The 20656-nt window shown below is 38.7% G+C and overlaps 1 protein-coding gene and 1 long non-coding RNA gene across 5 annotated transcripts in view; both read right to left on the bottom strand.

Moving 5' to 3' along the window:
* Nucleotides 1-20656, bottom strand: part of LOC116251463 (uncharacterized) — a 53734-nt gene that overhangs the window by 20582 nt on the left and 12496 nt on the right. The window lies entirely within an intron of this gene.
* LOC126409874 (uncharacterized) lies at nt 18-18404 on the bottom strand. Of its 4 annotated transcripts, none has more exons than XR_007572755.1 (3): nt 18295-18404; nt 17088-17190; nt 18-382 (listed from the first exon to the last, which is right to left on the bottom strand). It is a non-coding gene; the product is annotated as an uncharacterized LOC126409874 (long non-coding RNA). The 4 variants fall into 4 exon arrangements; XR_007572754.1 differs by lacking the exons at nt 17088-17190; nt 18295-18404 and adding exons at nt 17601-17703; nt 17782-17891; XR_007572753.1 differs by lacking the exon at nt 18295-18404 and adding an exon at nt 17782-17891.

The raw sequence follows: 20656 nt of genomic DNA, 5'->3' as shown, positions 1-20656 counted from the left end.
CGAATCAAACTTGGATCAGTAGAAGGGTGGGCTGAACCGATGTTGAGTCCACATGACACACTGGCGACCCCTCTTCGTCAGTAAAACCGTGCTCTAGGCCTAGCTCTCCTTCTTCTGGCCTCTATTTTACCACTCGGCAATCTCCGGCGGGATTAGGGTTTTCTCCCGGGATGGCGACCGTCGCAGCAGCAATCAACCAGGTCGCCGGACCGGAAACCGTAGACGCGTCTCTCTGGTGGGACTTCTCCTCCGATCTCGAACGCCTTCTTCTTTCGATTCTAATGTCGCTCCCTCCTTTCTCTGTGGGCTTAGTCGAGGAATGATCTAAGCGAGAAAATTCCCTTGGCTTATCTGGTACTCTCGCTGTCTCTCTCTCTTTCTTCTGTCAAACGTTATCCCCAAAGATTAAAAATCCATCCTAAAAGATCCACGTAAAGTGTTTTACGTGAAAAAAAAAATCCATCCTCAAAATCCACTAGAACTTTTTCCATGATTAAAAATCCGTCTTCATCCACTAAAAGTTTTTTCCATCGAACAAAATCCATCCTAAAAATCCACCAATTTTTTTTTATGATTAAAAATCTTTCAAAAAAGACCCACCAAAATTTTTTTCCATCCTAAAAATTCACGAAAATTTTCCCATGATAAAAGATCCACGAAACGACTATGGTAAAAATAATCGATGGATTTTTTTTCTGGGTTAAACAAATCCACGAGTTATTCTGCAGGGTAAAAAAAATCCATGGATGTATCAAACGTCCTAAAAGGGCTGAATGCCTCAACTGATCCTTTTATTACAGAGCTATACTACATAAAAGATTTTAACAACAGCTAGAATGAAACAAAGGATAAAGATCAAACACATGAAATTTATACAACTCAGAAAAACAAGATTAGGTGAACATATACCACTATGCTCAGCATGGTTGAACTAGGTTTGAGGGGTTTCATCTATTTCACAGAAGGACTAACAATTTGGTAACGAAATGGTCAAACATTTTCAAGACTAAAGGGGATTGGTTAGTTATTGCTATGCCTAGGAATCCTGGAAACATACAAGAGACGTCAAGTTTTTACATTGAATTTTGAAATAGTTCAAAAATAATCAATTCAACTCATAAACTTGAGTGCTCGTGTTGTGAAAATAATATAACCTTCATGTACCGTTAGTGCCATACAAGCATTTGGTTTTATTTCGCATCAATGTTGTCGAATCTTTAAAAGGAATGTCCTTCAATTTCCAGAATATGAACAGAAAGGAACCATCCTCGACATCCTAGATAATAAAAAAAAGGAGCAGATATTGACCCCAAAATCGTACATCCACGAAAGATTGTCGCATTCAATTCTTGCGAGTTCAGCCTTCATGTCTTTCATCTCTTGGCAGGCACCTTTTGCTTTTTTCTTGTTTTTTCTTCATTTTTTTTCTTTTGCATTCAGCTTTTTGCCTTTCAATTTTTTTTCTTGTGCTTTTCTTTTTTTTTTTTTTGGGCCGACCTTCACCTTTGAGGGAATACCTCACCACCCCAAAGGCTACTACGAAGCTCCACCACTTTGGTAGTTATGTGTAGCTTTGTCACGTGTCCAACCCGCTTCACCTTACGGGTTTTCAACGAGTCAAAAGTTCATAAATCATTATCTTCGCGAAATAGACATAAATCACCTTTATGCCTACCCGGTACTCTCGATTTCTAACTCAGAGGAACGACTAACACAAGCTCCGAGCCCATCTCTCAACTCTCATTTTACTACCTGCCAAGATCTTATAGAGCATTTTGGCTTCTCCCTCAATATATTTTCCTGCTAAATCCTTGCAAATGCTTAATCGCCAGAGTCAATAGCATTTCCTAGTCTTGACTTTCTCAACTTCATAGGATTTTTCTTCACTGCTCATATCCAAGATTTTTTCGATTTTCCTCTTCCATTGATAGACAACAAGAATTTGAAGTTTCCACCTTCCACTTGGAAAGGTACTAAGAATAAAGCAAGGCACATCATTGTGTGAGAAAACACTTTCAAAATGTTTTTAAGCAAAACTGAAAAGTTCCTCTTTTACAAAAGTTCTTGACATCAAATGGTATATCAGCAGGAGAAAGGAACTGTACTCCCTAAAGAGATGGGTGAATGTAAAACTTGGCTGGTTAAAAGAACGAACTTCACCAAATCTCCCATAAAAGTAGGGTCTTCTATACAAAAGATTGGTTTAAGGGTGAGGAGTTCCAAGAAAAGTTGGGTATTCAACTGATTGAAAGTTTCACAAATGGTTTGGGTTAGGTTCTTCTATCAAAAAACACTAAAAATTCAAAAAGAAGGATAAAACTTTAGTACGTAAAAAAAAGAGGCATCGTCAGCTAAGGTCTCATTTTTATGATACAAAAATCAAATGTCGTAAACAACCCCAAGCATCATAACGTTGTTGTTGACGACCAGTTATGAACTTAAATCAAATTAGACATTGACCCACTAATCAGCTTACATGTGAATAACCAAAGCTAATGCTTCTACAATCAACTCATTTTTTAGCATTGAAAAAGGGAAGAAGAAAACATCTCCAAGTCAAACTAACTATGTAGCTCTGAACACTACAAAACCAATTACACATGCAAATACATGAACAAAAACAAGGGTACTTACACAGATGTTTTTTGTTAATTTTACTATACTCTTTAGTATGCTTTCTTCAATGAGAGAAGAAACTACAACTATACCAGCAATTGATGCTCGCGCAACCTCTCTGATCACTGTTCCCACTCAAACCTATCCCAATAATTTATTATTAGTTTTCGTAAATTTTCAACAGAGCTGCTGCCCAACTGAAATAAATTTGATAGGTGCAATCTGATCTTATAAGTGTGATCTCATAATAGTTTGATAGGAATCTTCCTCAATCTAGACGTGTTTGTAAACAATCACATATTTTGAATTAGACACTTATGTGTCAGACAGATAAAAATAATCTCAAACCGGCTCTTGATTGAGACAAAAGCAAAAAGAAAAAGGACATTAAACTTGATCTGCAAGGGAACAAAAAATGCAGAAAAATGAACTAATCATGAAGGGTTTGCCATGTAAAATGTCATGATGCAGTTGAAACATGAAGTGAGTATTTTTCACCATTGCCTTTTCTTTCTTTTTTGCACTTTTGAAGATTTAAGATATTTCCTTGTTATAATGTATTATATATCTATATGGATGGTTCTATTGCCTTCCCCTTGACGAAGTAACTCAAGCACCCTTAATTTACATGGACGAATCGAGGCGAAGGGAGGATTTCAGGATTGATTAAAGTACGCAGAAGGGAAGAGAGTCAAGCCTAATAGATGGAACTAATAATTTAAAAATCGCTACTATTTTTAATCAACCTGCACGGTCTTTTTTTGCATTGTCAAGACACCAACTCGCGCAACCTCTCTTTCTCTTTTATCTCTTTAGATCAGCACTTGTTAGCTCAATAAACATATGGTTCAACTATGAATCATGATAAATATGCATACTTTAGCTTTATATCACGAATTCATAATTGCATGTGCTAGCTTAATTGCAATTGTTTGATTGATTAATTATAGTAATAACGATTTGAAAAATGAAATAGAACACATTTTATGTTATTGTGATAAATTTATGAATTTGTCTTCAAGCTTCCGCTTCATTCCACCTCGACAAGCTCATCGCTTTGCTTCGCCTCATCACATTTCACAACACTGATGGGCTTCATCACTAGCGATTACTAGCTAGCGAGCAACAATAAGGGAGCAAAGAAAATTCTTAAAATGGATACAGAGGCACTTAAGTGTTGGATCCACACACAAGTCTGAACTTGAATATCACCTAAAAGATTTAAGTGAAACCAGGAATGATCCACGATTATTCATTGAATAACATGGGAGAGAGAAAAACTTTACCCTGCACGATTATTCACTGAATTCACTGTCTGGAACCAGGAATGATGGCGGCAACCTTGGATGTCAACTGTTGGAACATCTGAGAAGTGAGCAAGGGTGTCCAACAGTTGCATTTTTCCTTGCCCATGCAAGGATCCCTCTAGGGGAGTTTGGCAACAAGAACACCAACAGAGTGTTCCAACCAGCCACTTGAATATATCATAATTCTCATAAAGGTAGCCCAATTAAGACCTAACAGGAACAAAGAGGAACATAGTTCTACGTCCATGTTTTCGGATAAACTTAAAAAAGACTTGTTATCAATCATTGCAATACCTGGATTACCGCAAACAATTTTTGGCTCAAATCAATACAAGCAACACTCAAGTTCATAGAAGCTGGGGAAAATTGTAAGATCAAATTATATTATGTCGCAACTGCATCAAGTAGGAATTTTCTACGCCTATTCCCTGACACGTGCAGTTTTTTTCTATGCTAGCAATCTACTCATCTTTCTTCTTGCAACAAGCTGCGTTAGTAAAGCTCTTATGTGACACTTTTTCCATGTCAGTAAATAGTGAAGTTCTTGTAGCGAGGACAAGAAGCCGATGGATCAATTTGCTTATATTAATCTCAACGTGAAACAAGAGGTTCGTAAATGTGGTGACAAAAGGAATATTTATTATTATTCTTTGCAATTCATAAAAAAAAAAAAAAAATAGAGCAGCACAATAACTGTGAGTTTTCACCTGAGCTTATGATGGTCTACTCATGTGTTTAACCCTAACCTCTAATTGGTATTTTATTTTCAAATGGTCCATTTTTTTTACTTTAAATGGTATTACAGTCGGAGCCTTGATGAGTGTCCAAAAATTTGGCTTTGCGGTGAGTGCATAATTTCTTTAAGATTGTCAGATCCAACAGTTGTTAGATCGAAATGAACAACTAACAATTAAATGACAGTAGAAAGGACATTTTTCTTAAAAAACGAATAACAAGAAAGTTTTTTTTATGAATTGGATTTTAATCCGATCAACTTAAATTGAATCACCCCTACGGGCTGTGCTGCATGGTGTTTTCAATGTCTTCCTCTATTAAATGGAATTAACACTCATACCTATTCCTGGTTGCTCCTAGAAAAGGAGGCCTTTATGTTATAAGTTGAAACCGAATGACACCAACGCTCCAAAAGGTCTGCCTGCAAGGTACAAGAGAGCAGATATGGACGAGATATTTTAAAAGCAATTCAGGTACACCGGAACAGACTCTAGAATACAGCAGGCCTGTTGTCATTGGCAAGAGACAAGCAGTCCCACCTTTGCATATGTACATATTGATATGTTGAAGATACTGAGACTGACATCCATAGTTGACGTTTTTTACTGAAGTTGACCCATCAATTTGCTATTAGAGCCAATGTAACGATGCATTACCTACTCTCATGTCACTATTTGCAAACCTCATCTTACACATTGAAAGGAAGAGTAGACTAGCCAAACAAATTTATGAATCCAATACATCAAGCAGTCATACCCATGTGGGGTCAGACAAAAGAAATTGATGATAGTACAACTTAGACCATGCATATACAGTTAGAGGTTGTATGACGTGAACCATAGTCACAAAAAACTTTTTGTGTGTTTTAAACAACAAGGTTTTTCTTGGGTCTAAGGCGAGCTTGAAAAAAAGGAAAAATACGGAAAATCTGGTGAGTTTTAAAAAATTAAAAAAAAACTAAAAATGAGGGAAAATAAAATAAGTGATAGACCAATAATACAAACATCAAAAAATAAGTACATTTGCAACAAATAAAAATTAGAAAATGACAAAAAACAGTTTGTCATTAAGAAAAACATGAACAAGTGAATAAAATGAAAAAAAAAAATGCAAACAAACACATTTGTTGTGTTTTTTTATGTTAACATTAAAAAAGGCTTTTTACAATTTTAAACGATTATTTTATTTATTGCACTAAGAAAAACGTGTTTATTGTGACTATGACATGAACATAAAATAATTACATGTTCATCATGTAGGATTCAAACAAACAAATCATGAACGAACACATGACGTCCTTATTATGTCTGTCAAGAACTATAGATAAAACCAAGAAATAAAAAGGTCAAGGTAAACACTAAGTATTTATTTTAAAGGAAAAAGGGTCAACAGAAAGGACCGAAAAAAAAAAGCTATAGGAAGTGCAAGCTTTATTGCAGCATCAATTTAGATCCTTGAAATTGGAAATAAAATACCAATCCAGGAAAAAAATGGGTCACATATTTCAGCTATAATTTACAACACAATTTAATTTACATATGGCAACGAAATCTTTATCTTAGCATATTAAATATGAGCATTTTTACTTCAGTTAACATCCAAGCATTGCTTTTTGTGTTCTTTTATGCACTTTAAGTAATTTTCACATCCTGTTGATTATATGGTAATTTTTCTGTTCCTTTATGCACTTTAACTAATCTTGACATTGTGTTGATTATATGGTAAGGGCACCTGATAAATGAAATAATTATTAAATATGAACATGTTTTTCTGCAACAACATAAAATATGAAATGAGTGACCAAAAAGCTCAAACATTTGCAAAATTATTCAAAGTAGAGAAAGCATAACATCACACCACTATCTATTGCATATGTACCTGTCAGTGAGACCTGCAAAAATGTACCATCAGTGACCATGGAGACAGGATATTTGAGATTTTTCCACATGAACTCAACTGAAGACTTGCACCCACAGGCTACTAGTAAAGGTAAAAATAGCTTAATCTATAGTTAACAGGTTCCTATTCCCAAACAAATATTTTATTCTGGATGTAAGCAATAGATTGCCACTACTTGCAGCAGATAACCCTACTCCTACTAAGCTTTTTCTAGTGAAATCATAAGGCTATTTCCCCTTCCTAGTTTGGCTTTATTGATGAATGATGATAAGAACCTCCATTCTCTAGTAAAAAACCTAAACATTACACAGTTTCAACGACAACATATGACTAGTTAAACAACTACTATGCATTATAGTGGATTATCATTTGCCACATTTGAATGCATTGATGAACCCAGCATACATTCACTCTGTTGAAGTCTTTGCCATAATTCATTATCAGCAAATGAGTGTAAACAAGAGTTATCCTTGTTATTTTATTTCTTTTGTGGACCTTTATTGTAATTTTGTTTAGCTGCCCCTAATCCTCATTAATATGGAATTAGGGCGAAGAAGATCAATTCCCTTTCAGAGCTGACAAGCCCACCTTGGCCTGACACCACCAGGTCTTCTACTTCTTTTTCTTCTTCCTCACTTCTTCGTCCCTCTTCCTTCTTTACTTTCTATTTTTTTTTCTAGGTATACATCTGATTTCTGCAAGGAAGTAGCCATTGGTGGATGATCAGGGATCTGATTGCTGCTGAAGGTTATGGAGCATGGAGCATACTCGTCTATTTGGAGTTGTTGTTGTCAATGATCATGGATCGCAATTGGTGAGCTACAAGAAGATTTCTAAGTCACGGAAGATCTGAAGTCTTTCAAACAAGTCCAAATTGGGTGAACAAGTCCTCTAGAGCAGCCCTCACATGTTGTTGACGATGTTAGTTCAGTCATTTTATATCTGAAATTTTCTTCATGAAATATACGTCAGGTCTAGAGGATTTCTGTTAGTTGTTGCAGTAAACGTCTTGTTGAAGCATGTAAAGATGGGTCTTGGGACCGGGTCTGGATCTAGACCCGATTCAGCTTGTAGCCCTTGTTGGGCCTTAAAGACGTGTAACCCTAATTTCTGGTGTTAATGAAGTTCTAAGAGAGAGAGAGAGTCTGGCAGCTAGTGGGCACCAGACCTCCTCACCCGTGGTTTTTCCCTCTCGTTGAGGGTACATCCGTGTACGATCTTTATTTCTCGTGTTTCTATTGTTTCTACATGGTATCAGAGCCAGGTTCTAGTTTGTGAAATTTTTTGCCAGCCGTGAAGTTCTGGCCCTAACCGTTCCATTGCTCGCTGCCTTTGTTCCATCGTCGCCGCCGCTTCCATTGTTGCCACCGATTCCGACTGCGAGAGATCTGTGGTTTCATCGTTCAGGGTTGCCGTCGGTACTAGTTGGTGACCATGGCTGATTCTTCTTCCTCTACAGTCAATACTGATCATGCTTTTCATTGACTTTCCCCTTTCAAGTTACTACCATTCGGCTCACCAAGAAAAATTACCTTCAATGGTCCGCTGCCATCACCATAGGGATTGCTGGTCGAGGCCGTATAGCCTATCTAAATGGGAGAAAGGTTGAACCTGTTGCGACTAGTGCGGGGCTTGGGATACCTGGTTCCTTGAAGACAACCAAGTAAAAACTTGGATTGTCAATTCTGTATCTTCTGATATTCAACCTTTCATTCTTCGTAAGAAGACTATGGCCAGAAGAAGAGGAAGATTCGAGTGTATCAACTGATGAAGGATGTGTATGCTCTTCGGCAAGGGGATCTCTCGGTCATAGATATTTATGCAGTCTTAAAGTCCCCAAGACCAGATGCATTATGTGGCCGAAGAATGGGAGAATAGGATATTCCTATTCTTAGCCGGACTGAACGATGAATTCGAAAATGTAAGGAGTCAAATTCTTAATTCTGAAGAAGCATTTAGTATTGAAGATGTCTACTCCCGTGTGGAAGCTGAAGAACAAAGGCGTCTTCCGTGGGCGACACCGAGCACGGGTCAGAAAGTATGAAGGGCCATTTAATGTGGTCAAGAGGATGGGGAAGCTGGCGTACAAGTTAGATATCCCGCTAGACTTCAAGGCGCATCCTGTGGTTCACGTCCGCAACCATCAGCCCTTCTATGCCGACGATGAAGACCGAAGCAGAAGCAGAGTACCAAGCTGCGAGCGCGATGACACTTGTTTTGAAGGGAGGAGCATGTTTCCCTGTGTCTACAGTCTGTACAATCCTTTGTTTTCCAATGTACTTTCTTTGCTTATGTAAAGTCTTGGTGTAAGCTTGTATGTTCACCTGTGTCTGAGTACCCTCCCAAAAACGGCCCCAAGTGCAATATTGGGATTCCTTGTTTTGGATGGTCGGCATGGGAAATCTATAAGTGGCTTCGGCTATCCTGTAAAGTGTAAAAGCTTACTTGCTTTCCCTCGTTATGTACTCATTTTTCTGAAGTGAATATATTACGAGTTTTCTTTCCACACTCTCTTTGTGTATTCTGTCTTTGTTTTCGAGAAAGCGTTCAAGTGATCTGCGCCCACTTGAACGAAGCGAAGGCTTGCGGCTTACTGGCGAAAGCTTGACACGCCGCGCAGTCCGGAGTAGTCGGGCCGTGACAGTGCAAGTCGCTTCATCAACATCCTAAAGTCACCCACACGTCTCACAAGACTACTTTCTCTTTTGTTGTATGGGGTTCATCGTATCTTATGCGCTCAAAATGAGACGATCACATATAATTCACATCACATCCCTTGAGCGCACTTGTCTAGTATTGCATGCTTTTCATGTATTTTCCTCTCGTCAAACGAGTAACCACCGTTTCTTTTTCCCTCAAAATGACACGATCACAGATCATTTACATAACATCCCCTTGAGAGCACTTGTCATGTATTGCATGTTTTTCATTGACTTTCCTTGTGCCATACGCATAAGCTCCTGAAAACTGACCATTATACCAATGCATCTAGTTGGTCATGCATTAGTCGTGTCAACCAGTCAGCCATTTATTTCAATTGCATCTAACCAACATTTTTAACTTGATGGTGCGCATGTTGCTTCATCAAGATCCTAGAACAGTTTCCACGTCTCACAGGACTGCTTTCCCTTTTGTTGTAAGGGGGTTCATCGTATCTTTTGCACTCAAAATGAGACGATCACATATCATTCACATCACATCCCTTTAATGCACTTGTCTAGTATTGCATGCTTTTCATTGAGTTTCCTTATGTCTAACGAGTAACCTCGTAAAATTGACCATTATACCAATCAATCTAGTTGGCCGTGCATTGGTCGTTTCAACCAGTCAGCCATTTATTTCAATTGCATCTAATTGACATTTTTAACTTGATGGTGCCCATGTTGCTTCATCAAGATCCTAGAGCAGTTACCAGGTCTCACAGGACTGCTTTCCCTTTTGTTGTATGGGGTTCATTGTATCTTTTGCGCTCAAAATGAAACGATCACATATCATTCACATCACATCCCTTGAGCGAACTTGTATAGTATTGCATGCTTTTCATTGACTTCCTTTTGTCTAACGAGTAACCTCCTAAAACTGACCATTATACCAATGCATCTAGTTGGTCGTGCATTGGTCGTGTCAACCAGTCAACCATTTATTTTTTTATTTTAATTGCATCTAACTGACATTTTTAACTTGATGGTGCGCATGTTGTTTCATCAAGATCCTATAGCAGTCCTCATGTCTCACAGGACTGCTTTCCCTTTTGTTGTAAGGGGGTTTCATCGTATCTTTTTCGCTCAAAATGACACGATCACATATCATTTACATAACATCTCTTGAGCGCACTTGTCAGGCATGCTTTTCGTTGACTTTCCTTGTGTCATACGCATAAGCTCCTGAAACTGACCATTATACCAATGCATCTAGTTGGCATGCATTAGTCGTGTCAACCAGTCAGCCATTTATTTCAATTGCATTTAACCAACATTTTTAACTTGATGGTGCGCATGTTGCTTCATCAAGATCCTAGAGCAGTTTCCACGTCTCATAGGACTGCTTTCCCTTTTGTTGTAAGGGGGTTCATCGTATCTTTTGCGCACAAAATGAGACGATCACATATCATTCACATCACATCCCTTTAGTGCACTTGTCTACTATTGCATGCTTTCCATTGACTTTCCTTATGTCTAACGAGTAACCTCGTAAAACTGACCATTATATCAATGCATCTAGTTGGTCATGCATTGGTCGTCTTAACCAGTCAGCCATTTATTTCAATTGCATCTAACTCACATTTTTAACATGATGGTATGCATGTTGCTTCATCAAGATCCCATATCAGTCCTCATGTATCACAGGACTGCTTTCCCTTTTGTTGTAAGGGGGTTCATCGTATCTTTTTTCGCTCAAAATGACACGACTACATATCATTTACATAACATCCCTTGAGGGTCCTTGTCAAGTATTGCATGCTTTTCATTGACTTTCCTTTTGTCTAACAAGTAACCTCCTAAAACTGACCATTATACCAATGCATCTAGTTGGCCATGCATTGGTCATCTCAACCAGTCAGCCATTTATTTCAATAACATCTAACTGACATTTTTAACTTGATGGTGCACATGTTGCTTCATCAAGATCCTAGAGCAGTCCTCATGTCTCACAGAACTGCTTTCCCTTTTGTTGTAAGGGGTCATCGTATCTTTTTTCGCTCAAAATGACACGATCACATATCATTTACATAACATCCCTTGAGTGCCCTTGTCAAGTATTGCATGTTTTTCATTGACTTTCCTTTTGTCTAACAAGTAACCTCTTAAAACTGACCATTATACCAATGCATCTAGTTGGCCATGCATTAGTCGTATCAACGAGTCAGCCATTTATTTCAATTGCATGTTGCTTCATCAAGATCCTAAAGCAGTTTCCACGTCTCACACGACTGCTTTCCCTTTTGTTGTAAAGGGGTTCATCGTATCTTTTGCGCTCAAAATGAGACGATCACATATCATTCACATCACATCCCTTTAGCGCACTTGTCTAGTATTGCATGCTTTTCATTGACTTTCCTTATGTCCAACGAGTAACCTCGTAAAACTGACCATATTACCAATGCATCTAGTTGGTCGTGTCAACCAGTCAGCCTTTTATTTCAATTGCACCTAATTGACATTTTTAACTTGATGGTGCCCATGTTGCTTCATCGAGATCCTAGACCAGTTCTCAGGTCTCTTCCCTTTTGTTGTATGAGGTTCATCATATCTTTTGCGCTCAAAATGAAATGATCACATATCATTCACATCACAACCCTTGAGCGATTGCATGCTTTTCATTGACTTCCTTTTGTCTAACGTGTAACCTCCTAAAACTGACCATCATACCAAAGCATCTAGTTGGTCATGCATTGGTCGTGTCAACCAGTCAGCGATTTATTTCAGTTGCATCTAACTGACATTTTTAACTTGATGGTGCACATGTTGCTTCATCAAGATCCTAGAGCAGTCTTCATGTCATGTCACACAGGACTGCTTTCCCTTTTGTTGTAAGAGGGTTGATCGTATCTTTTTCGCTCAAAATGACACGATCGCGTATCATTTACATAAGGTCCCTTGAGTGCACTTGTCAAGTATTCCATGCTTTTGATTGACTTTCCTTGTGCAATACGCATAAGCTCCTAAAAATGACCATTATACCAATGCATCTAGTTGGCCATGCATTAGTCGTGTCAACCAGTAAGCCATTTATTTCAATTGCATCTAACCAACATTTTTAACTTGATGGTGCGCATGTTGCTTCATCAAGATCCTAGAGCAGTTTCCACGTCTCACAGGACTGCTTTCCCTTTTGTTGTAAGGGGGTTAATCGTATCTTTTGCGCTCAAAATGAGACGATCACATCACATCGCCAATGCATCTAGTTGGCCACGCATTGATCGTGTCAACCAGTCAGCCATTTATTTCAATTGCATCTAATTGACATTTTTAGCTTGATGGTGCGCATGTTGCTTCATCAAGATCCTAGAGCAATTCCCAGGTCTCACAAGACTGCTTTCCTTTTTGTTGTACCGGGTTCATCGTATGTTTTGCACTCAAAATGAGACGATCACATATCATTCACATCACATATTTGGGAAGAATGAAAAAGATCACAAAGCTAGTAAAACTTTCAAAACAATTTATAAGTGTCTAAAAATTTCAAATTAGTAAGTACGAGAGAACAGTTTGAAACCATTTGCAATTGTAAAAAGAAAGCCAAAAAAATCATCAAATCGTAAAACTGATAAGAGCCGTATGCCTTGGAAATTTTGAATGTTTCTTACAAAGTAATTAGAGATTTTCAGAATATTTGTACCACACCATTGATTCATCCTTTACAGACATATATGTTCCACAAGTTTCCTTCGTCAAAAAGCTCATGTCTAGTCAAGGGAGCATAAATGATATTTCCCAAGGCCAATTCTAATCTTCCTCCCTGACAGCTGATCATGTACAATACAATCTGCAGGAGAAAATGTGTATATAATTTTATATGTAATTTGACCAATGAAAACTAGATTTACGACAAGAGAGGGAACATGGTAAACATAATCAATACGTCACCTACCACCAAGACAAGAGTTGGAAGTAATCTAACCATATTTAGTTATGTACATAGAAGAACAATTTGCCGTTTTAAAAAATCCAATACAAGAATAGCAATTAGTTAAGATAGTCTTATTTGCAGTCTATGTAACACGGGTACTGCTCCAAAGTACCAGCACCCTACCGGTATGACACCGATACGGGTGCGGCGTTGACCATGTCGAGTATGATCAACATACCCGAGGTCGAATCCGACCATTTTCGGACTCGATCAAAGTTCACCGAGTCCAAAATGGTCCATCGCATGTTTTTAAAAAACCATTTTTTCCCTCTCTCGCACGATGTCTTCGCCCTCTCGCCTCCCCCTGTCCTCGCCGCTCTCGTCCCTTGCCCATTCGCCCTTCTTGTCCTGTGTGTGTGGTTGTACCCCCACACCCAAGTTTTTGGAAAATGGTTCGTATCCATACCCGCACTGGCACCCATACAAGTACCTATGTGACATAGTTTGCAGTCATATGAAAAGAGGCACCAGGAGAATGGAAGCTACCAAAGTACTATGACCAAAAAGCTTTTGAATGCTTTAAAGGATGTTACCACAAAACTGATTGTCTCCAGTTGAGGAGATTTCTTTTACTTGCACTCATGTTAGGTGTCTTCCATCTCATTTTCATCCCCACAAGAGCTAGCAACATACATTCCTTTTATTTTTCTTTAGCACTAAGCAATTGAATTTCATGTGTCACAGTTCTTTAATTACAATAGTTGCACCGAATATCGTTCATCCCTTCTCATTTCAAATGATTTCCCACTAGGGGTGGGTATCGGGCCGGGCCAGGCCGGGTACCGGGCCTGGCCACAAAAAATTAGGCCCGGCCTGCCGACCGCCCTCCTCCAGCCACCGACGACCTCCTCCTGCCCGCCGACCTCCCTCCTCGCTCGTCGTTCTCCTTCCTGCAGAGACCGTGCGGCGTTTCCCCCTCCCAAAGCCCTAAACCTTCTTCCTTCTGCGCCTTGTCGACGTTGTTGTGCAAATCCCTCACACCGTGGTCGCCTGATTCCGGAGATGAAGTCGGATACTTCGTGTGAAGTCGGTTACAGCAAGGGCGTCGTGTGAAGAACAAAGATGGAGTGCAGGCTGAGCGGAGGCAATGGAATGGGGGGGAAGATGGGCTGCCCAGTTGAGGTTTTGGTGAATCAGAAAACGAGAAAGAGAGAGACGATCGAGGTGCAGGTGGGTTGGGGCCTTCGAAAATGGGGACAGTGATAATCTGGGTTCCAATTAAAGCCGAAGGAGGGTGGTGATGTTTCAAATGGCAGCAATTGAAGGAATGACCTAAAATCGATGTCGATAGGAAGGGGAGTCGATCATCCGAATGAAATTGGTGGCGATGAAGACATCTGACGACTTGTGCTGCTAGTAAGAGCTCGAGCAGGTGGCGATGCTATTGAAGTAGAACAAAGATCAGCAAGTAGGTGGCATTGACGAGCTTTGATGATCCGCGGATGGCCAAACCAGAGGGTGAAGCATGTTGGAGCTGGGTTGCTGTGCGGGTCGCCGGGAAGGGGAACTGGGAAGGGGAAGGAGAGACGAGAAGGGGGAGGGAGATGGGAAGGGGAACTGGCCAACTGGGAAGGGGAAGGGGGAGGGAGACGGGAAGGGGGAAGGAGAGACGGGAAGGGGGACAGGAAGGGGGGAAGCAGGAAAGGGGGAGGGAGACGGGCCGGCCCGGGTCGGGATTTTCCCGGCCCAAACCCGGCCCATACCGGGCCAGGCCGGGGCGCGGCCCGGCCCGACGCCCAGCCTTATTTCCCACTACCTCATCTTCTACCAAATGATTTAGACAGCGCAAGCGCAGAGTCTTCTACACAATTTCCTCCCAATGACTTATTTTTAACGTATTCTGCCATAAGTTTGGAAACAATTTGAACTAAAGAACACAAGCTTTTGGCAACGAATTCGGATCTGAAGGCCATCAAAAATTCTATGACATATTCTTGTTCCCTTGCTTCTATTTCCATCTTTTTACACTCAGGATACTCGTTAGTCCTTACATCTTGTGCATCTCAAAGGAGTGGATAGATTAATTTCCTTAACTTAAACCTCTCAAATCTTGAGCTAGTTGGTATCGTCTTGTCCAATTTGACTGAGCATACATTAATCTTAGATACTTTAAAATGCCTTCAGCACTTTTAAATTTAACTATACTTAGCTATATTTGGTTCATAGCTCGAAGCAACCAACTTCACCTTAGAGTTATTTTTATCCCATTCCCCAAAGGAAGTTACAAAAACTACATCATCTTGCCCAGGTTCTCCCTTAGAACTGTCAACATATTGTCAATATCCAAGAAGCCCCTTTAAGACAGCCTTCATGTCAGTTCTAGACCATAATTGTATGTCTCAACAAGCAACACACAACATTCTTAACTTAGCTTAATAATAAAAAGTTAAGACTTACAAGAACTGACATAAATAGAGTGCATTAACAAACCAAGCAGCTTCAACAATAACAAGCCACAAACCATAAGCATACAGCTTTCCAATGGTAGACTATTCTGCAGCATTTCCAATGTAAGATAGTACAATCTCCACAATGTCATAGTCTGTGACTTATGTCTGTCATATAACTACCATACCAGCAGTTCAAAAGGTTTTCTCAGCATCAAAGATTGCTAGTGGAAATAATCATTCACCAGTAAAGCCAATCATGCTTTACAAGAGTGCAAAAGTATCAGCCTACTGTACAACAAGAAGTGCCTTAAGCAGAACGATGTTGTTGTGACTATTGTGTCTCAACAACACAACTATGATTGATACATAAATGACCTTCACTATCCCATGATAACATGCAGCAACACTTAGAAAGCAAGATTAAGTCATTAAACCCTTAAACAAACTTCAACAACAACATATTTCTTTCAAAACAAACCTGAACAAAGACGTCCAACCAAACAACACAGCCACTGAAAGAGTACAAACAGTCTTATTTAGGAAAAACACTGTGATCGACCCCCTCCTACGTCAACAAAAGGTTCAATAGTGTTTCAACCATAAAAGAAGAGCTATGCCGAATATAAAGTTCAAAATCCACAAGAGTAGTAAATTTTACAAACTTTGAATGCTATTTTCAAAGTAATCAGAAACTTTCCATAGACTTAGCCTAACCAGATGTTAAATTTTGTAAAAATTTTGTGAAGTCCATAAAAGGTCAAAATAAAGAGGGATCTACTAACCGCACCCTTGCGTGTAGGTCTGCCCAATCTGATGTTGTATTGCAGATTCTAGATGGCTAGAGTATCAACAAAACGAATTCTCTTCTCAATGACACAATATGCTTATATAGATGTTTTACCAGCCTGATTATAAAAGGCATAGTTAGGGATGTGGCAGCTATTCCAGGTTGTTGAGATCTGATAGAGACCCTGATTATATTCTTGACATAGCCCACTACACTTGACATAGACAAGATAGGCTCAATAGTATTAGCCAATGATTTCTAGATGGCTAGAGTATCAACAAAACGAATTCTCTTCTCATGGTTTACGTTCATGCTGCAATCAATGGTTGTCTGTCAATATATGCAAAGCTTCACTAAATAATGACACAATATGCTTATATAGATGTTTTACCAGCCTGATTATAAAAGGCATAGTTAGGGATGTGGCAGCTATTCCAGGTTGTTGAGATCTGATAGAGACCCTGATTATATTCTTGACATGGAAAAACACTGTGATCGACCCCCTCCTACGTCAACAAAAGGTTCAATAGTGTTTCAACCATAAAAGAAGAGCTATGCCTAATATAAAGTTCAAAATCCACAAGAGTAGTAAATTTTACAAACTTTGAATGCTATTTTCAAAGTAATCAGAAACTTTCCATAGACTTAGCCTAACCAGATGTTAAATTTTGTAAAAATTTTGTGAAGTCCATAAAAGGTCAAAATAAAGAGGGATCTACTAACCGCACCCTTGCGTGTAGGTCTGCCCAATCTGATGTTGTATTGCAGATTCTAGATGGCTAGAGTATCAACAAAACGAATTCTCTTCTCATGGTTTATGTTCATGCTGCAATCAATGGTTGTCTGTCAATATATGCAAAGCTTCACTAAATAATGACACAATATGCTTATATAGATGTTTTACCAGCCTGATTATAAAAGGCATAGTTAGGGATGTGGCAGCTATTCCAGGTTGTTGAGATCTGATAGAGACCCTGATTATATTCTTGACATGGAAAAACACTGTGATCGACCCCCTCCTACGTCAACAAAAGGTTCAATAGTGTTTCAACCATAAAAGAAGAGCTATGCCTAATATAAAGTTCAAAATCCACAAGAGTAGTAAATTTTACAAACTTTGAATGCTATTTTCAAAGTAATCAGAAACTTTCCATAGACTTAGCCTAACCAGATGTTAAATTTTGTAAAAATTTTGTGAAGTCCATAAAAGGTCAAAATAAAGAGGGATCTACTAACCGCACCCTTGCGTGTAGGTCTGCCCAATCTGATGTTGTATTGCAGATTCTAGATGGCTAGAGTATCAACAAAACGAATTCTCTTCTCATGGTTTATGTTCATGCTGCAATCAATGGTTGTCTGTCAATATATGCAAAGCTTCACTAAATAATGACACAATATGCTTATATAGATGTTTTACCAGCCTGATTATAAAAGGCATAGTTAGGGATGTGGCAGCTATTCCAGGTTGTTGAGATCTGATAGAGACCCTGATTATATTCTTGACATGGAAAAACACTGTGATCGACCCCCTCCTACGTCAACAAAAGGTTCAATAGTGTTTCAACCATAAAAGAAGAGCTATGCCTAATATAAAGTTCAAAATCCACAAGAGTAGTAAATTTTACAAACTTTGAATGCTATTTTCAAAGTAATCAGAAACTTTCCATAGACTTAGCCTAACCAGATGTTAAATTTTGTAAAAATTTTGTGAAGTCCATAAAAGGTCAAAATAAAGAGGGATCTACTAACCGCACCCTTGCGTGTAGGTCTGCCCAATCTGATGTTGTATTGCAGATTCTAGATGGCTAGAGTATCAACAAAACGAATTCTCTTCTCATGGTTTATGTTCATGCTGCAATCAATGGTTGTCTGTCAATATATGCAAAGCTTCACTAAATAATGACACAATATGCTTATATAGATGTTTTACCAGCCTGATTATAAAAGGCATAGTTAGGGATGTGGCAGCTATTCCAGGTTGTTGAGATCTGATAGAGACCCTGATTATATTCTTGACATGGAAAAACACTGTGATCGACCCCCTCCTACGTCAACAAAAGGTTCAATAGTGTTTCAACCATAAAAGAAGAGCTATGCCTAATATAAAGTTCAAAATCCACAAGAGTAGTAAATTTTACAAACTTTGAATGCTATTTTCAAAGTAATCAGAAACTTTCCATAGACTTAGCCTAACCAGATGTTAAATTTTGTAAAAATTTTGTGAAGTCCATAAAAGGTCAAAATAAAGAGGGATCTACTAACCGCACCCTTGCGTGTAGGTCTGCCCAATCTGATGTTGTATTGCAGATTCTAGATGGCTAGAGTATCAACAAAACGAATTCTCTTCTCATGGTTTATGTTCATGCTGCAATCAATGGTTGTCTGTCAATATATGCAAAGCTTCACTAAATAATGACACAATATGCTTATATAGATGTTTTACCAGCCTGATTATAAAAGGCATAGTTAGGGATGTGGCAGCTATTCCAGGTTGTTGAGATCTGATAGAGACCCTGATTATATTCTTGACATGGAAAAACACTGTGATCGACCCCCTCCTACGTCAACAAAAGGTTCAATAGTGTTTCAACCATAAAAGAAGAGCTATGCCTAATATAAAGTTCAAAATCCACAAGAGTAGTAAATTTTACAAACTTTGAATGCTATTTTCAAAGTAATCAGAAACTTTCCATAGACTTAGCCTAACCAGATGTTAAATTTTGTAAAAATTTTGTGAAGTCCATAAAAGGTCAAAATAAAGAGGGATCTACTAACCGCACCCTTGCGTGTAGGTCTGCCCAATCTGATGTTGTATTGCAGATTCTAGATGGCTAGAGTATCAACAAAACGAATTCTCTTCTCATGGTTTATGTTCATGCTGCAATCAATGGTTGTCTGTCAATATATGCAAAGCTTCACTAAATAATGACACAATATGCTTATATAGATGTTTTACCAGCCTGATTATAAAAGGCATAGTTAGGGATGTGGCAGCTATTCCAGGTTGTTGAGATCTGATAGAGACCCTGATTATATTCTTGACATAGCCCACTACACTTGACATAGACAAGATAGGCTCAATAGTATTAGCCAATGATTTCACTTGTAACATATTAATTATAGAAAATTATTAACATTGATGAGTGTATAGGACATTAAGCACTTATATGGGTCGGACTGCTGCTGCTAGAAACAATGAAAAATGACAGGCGACACTAAGGTTCCAGAGTCTTTTCAAATACTTACCGCACAATACGCCAAATAATAAAACTATTGAAAAAAGATTAAATCAAATGATTTACCATGCACCCAATGAACTACCCTTATTTTTTCAATACGCCAAATAATAAAACTATTGAAAAAAGATTAAATCAAATGATTTACCATGCACCCAATGAACTACCCTTATTTTTTTCCTTCCTTGATATACAGAAACATAGAATTTTAGAACAAGGAATTTTCTTTTTCTTGCTTCCTTTGCAAACAGGAAGAGTGCATCATTGTGGGTGTCCAACTCTGAACATGCATGTGAGTGAGCAAGCAATCAAGACAAGGGAGGGAGAGAGAGAGAGTAAGGGTAGGTATGGGGCGTTATGTTGGGATACCTTAAGTAATGAATATTGTGGTGACCATTTGAGCTGTAGCCCTCGCATAATCACGAAGAACTTCCAAAACAGCATATGGCTTTTGAGATGTAGCTGCATTGTCTAAATACACCAAGCTGGAACCATTTACCTCATATAAAATTTATGTAGTCAGTCTCAAATCCAAAATGAGAAATCAAGCCTCCACCATGTAGAGGCCTCTTGGAAATAAAAGACAACCAAAAGACAATTCAGGATCATGTCCAGTCACATGTCAATTAAAATAAAGGGGCCACCCAAGCTAGAGGAATAAAAAAAATTCAAGCACTAGATTGATGACATAAAAATGCATGGATACGAACATGGGTGGAGCGAGAAATTAGTAAGGTGGGGAAAGAGGGAGGGGGCACAAACCAAAGGGCTGAATGCCTCAACTGATCCTTTTATTAAAGAGCTATAACTACATAAAAGATTTTAACAGCAGCTAGAATGAAACAAAGGATAAAGATCAAACAGATGAAATTTATACAACTCACAAAAACAAGATTAGGTGGACATATACCACTATGCAACTTCGATAGAACTTTTGAAAAATATCATCTAGAGTCAGCTTAATCACTTGTCCCACCAAAGACAAAAGGAAAGGATGGATAATTCATCATGCTCAGCATAGTTGAACTAGGTTTGAGGGGTTTCATCTATTTCACA

Source organism: Nymphaea colorata, chromosome 3 (genome assembly GCF_008831285.2).
Source record: "Nymphaea colorata isolate Beijing-Zhang1983 chromosome 3, ASM883128v2, whole genome shotgun sequence".
NCBI classification, from domain to species: domain Eukaryota; kingdom Viridiplantae; phylum Streptophyta; class Magnoliopsida; order Nymphaeales; family Nymphaeaceae; genus Nymphaea; species Nymphaea colorata.
Note: the sequence above shows the minus strand (reverse complement) of the source record. Positions and strands in the feature narration are given on the sequence as shown.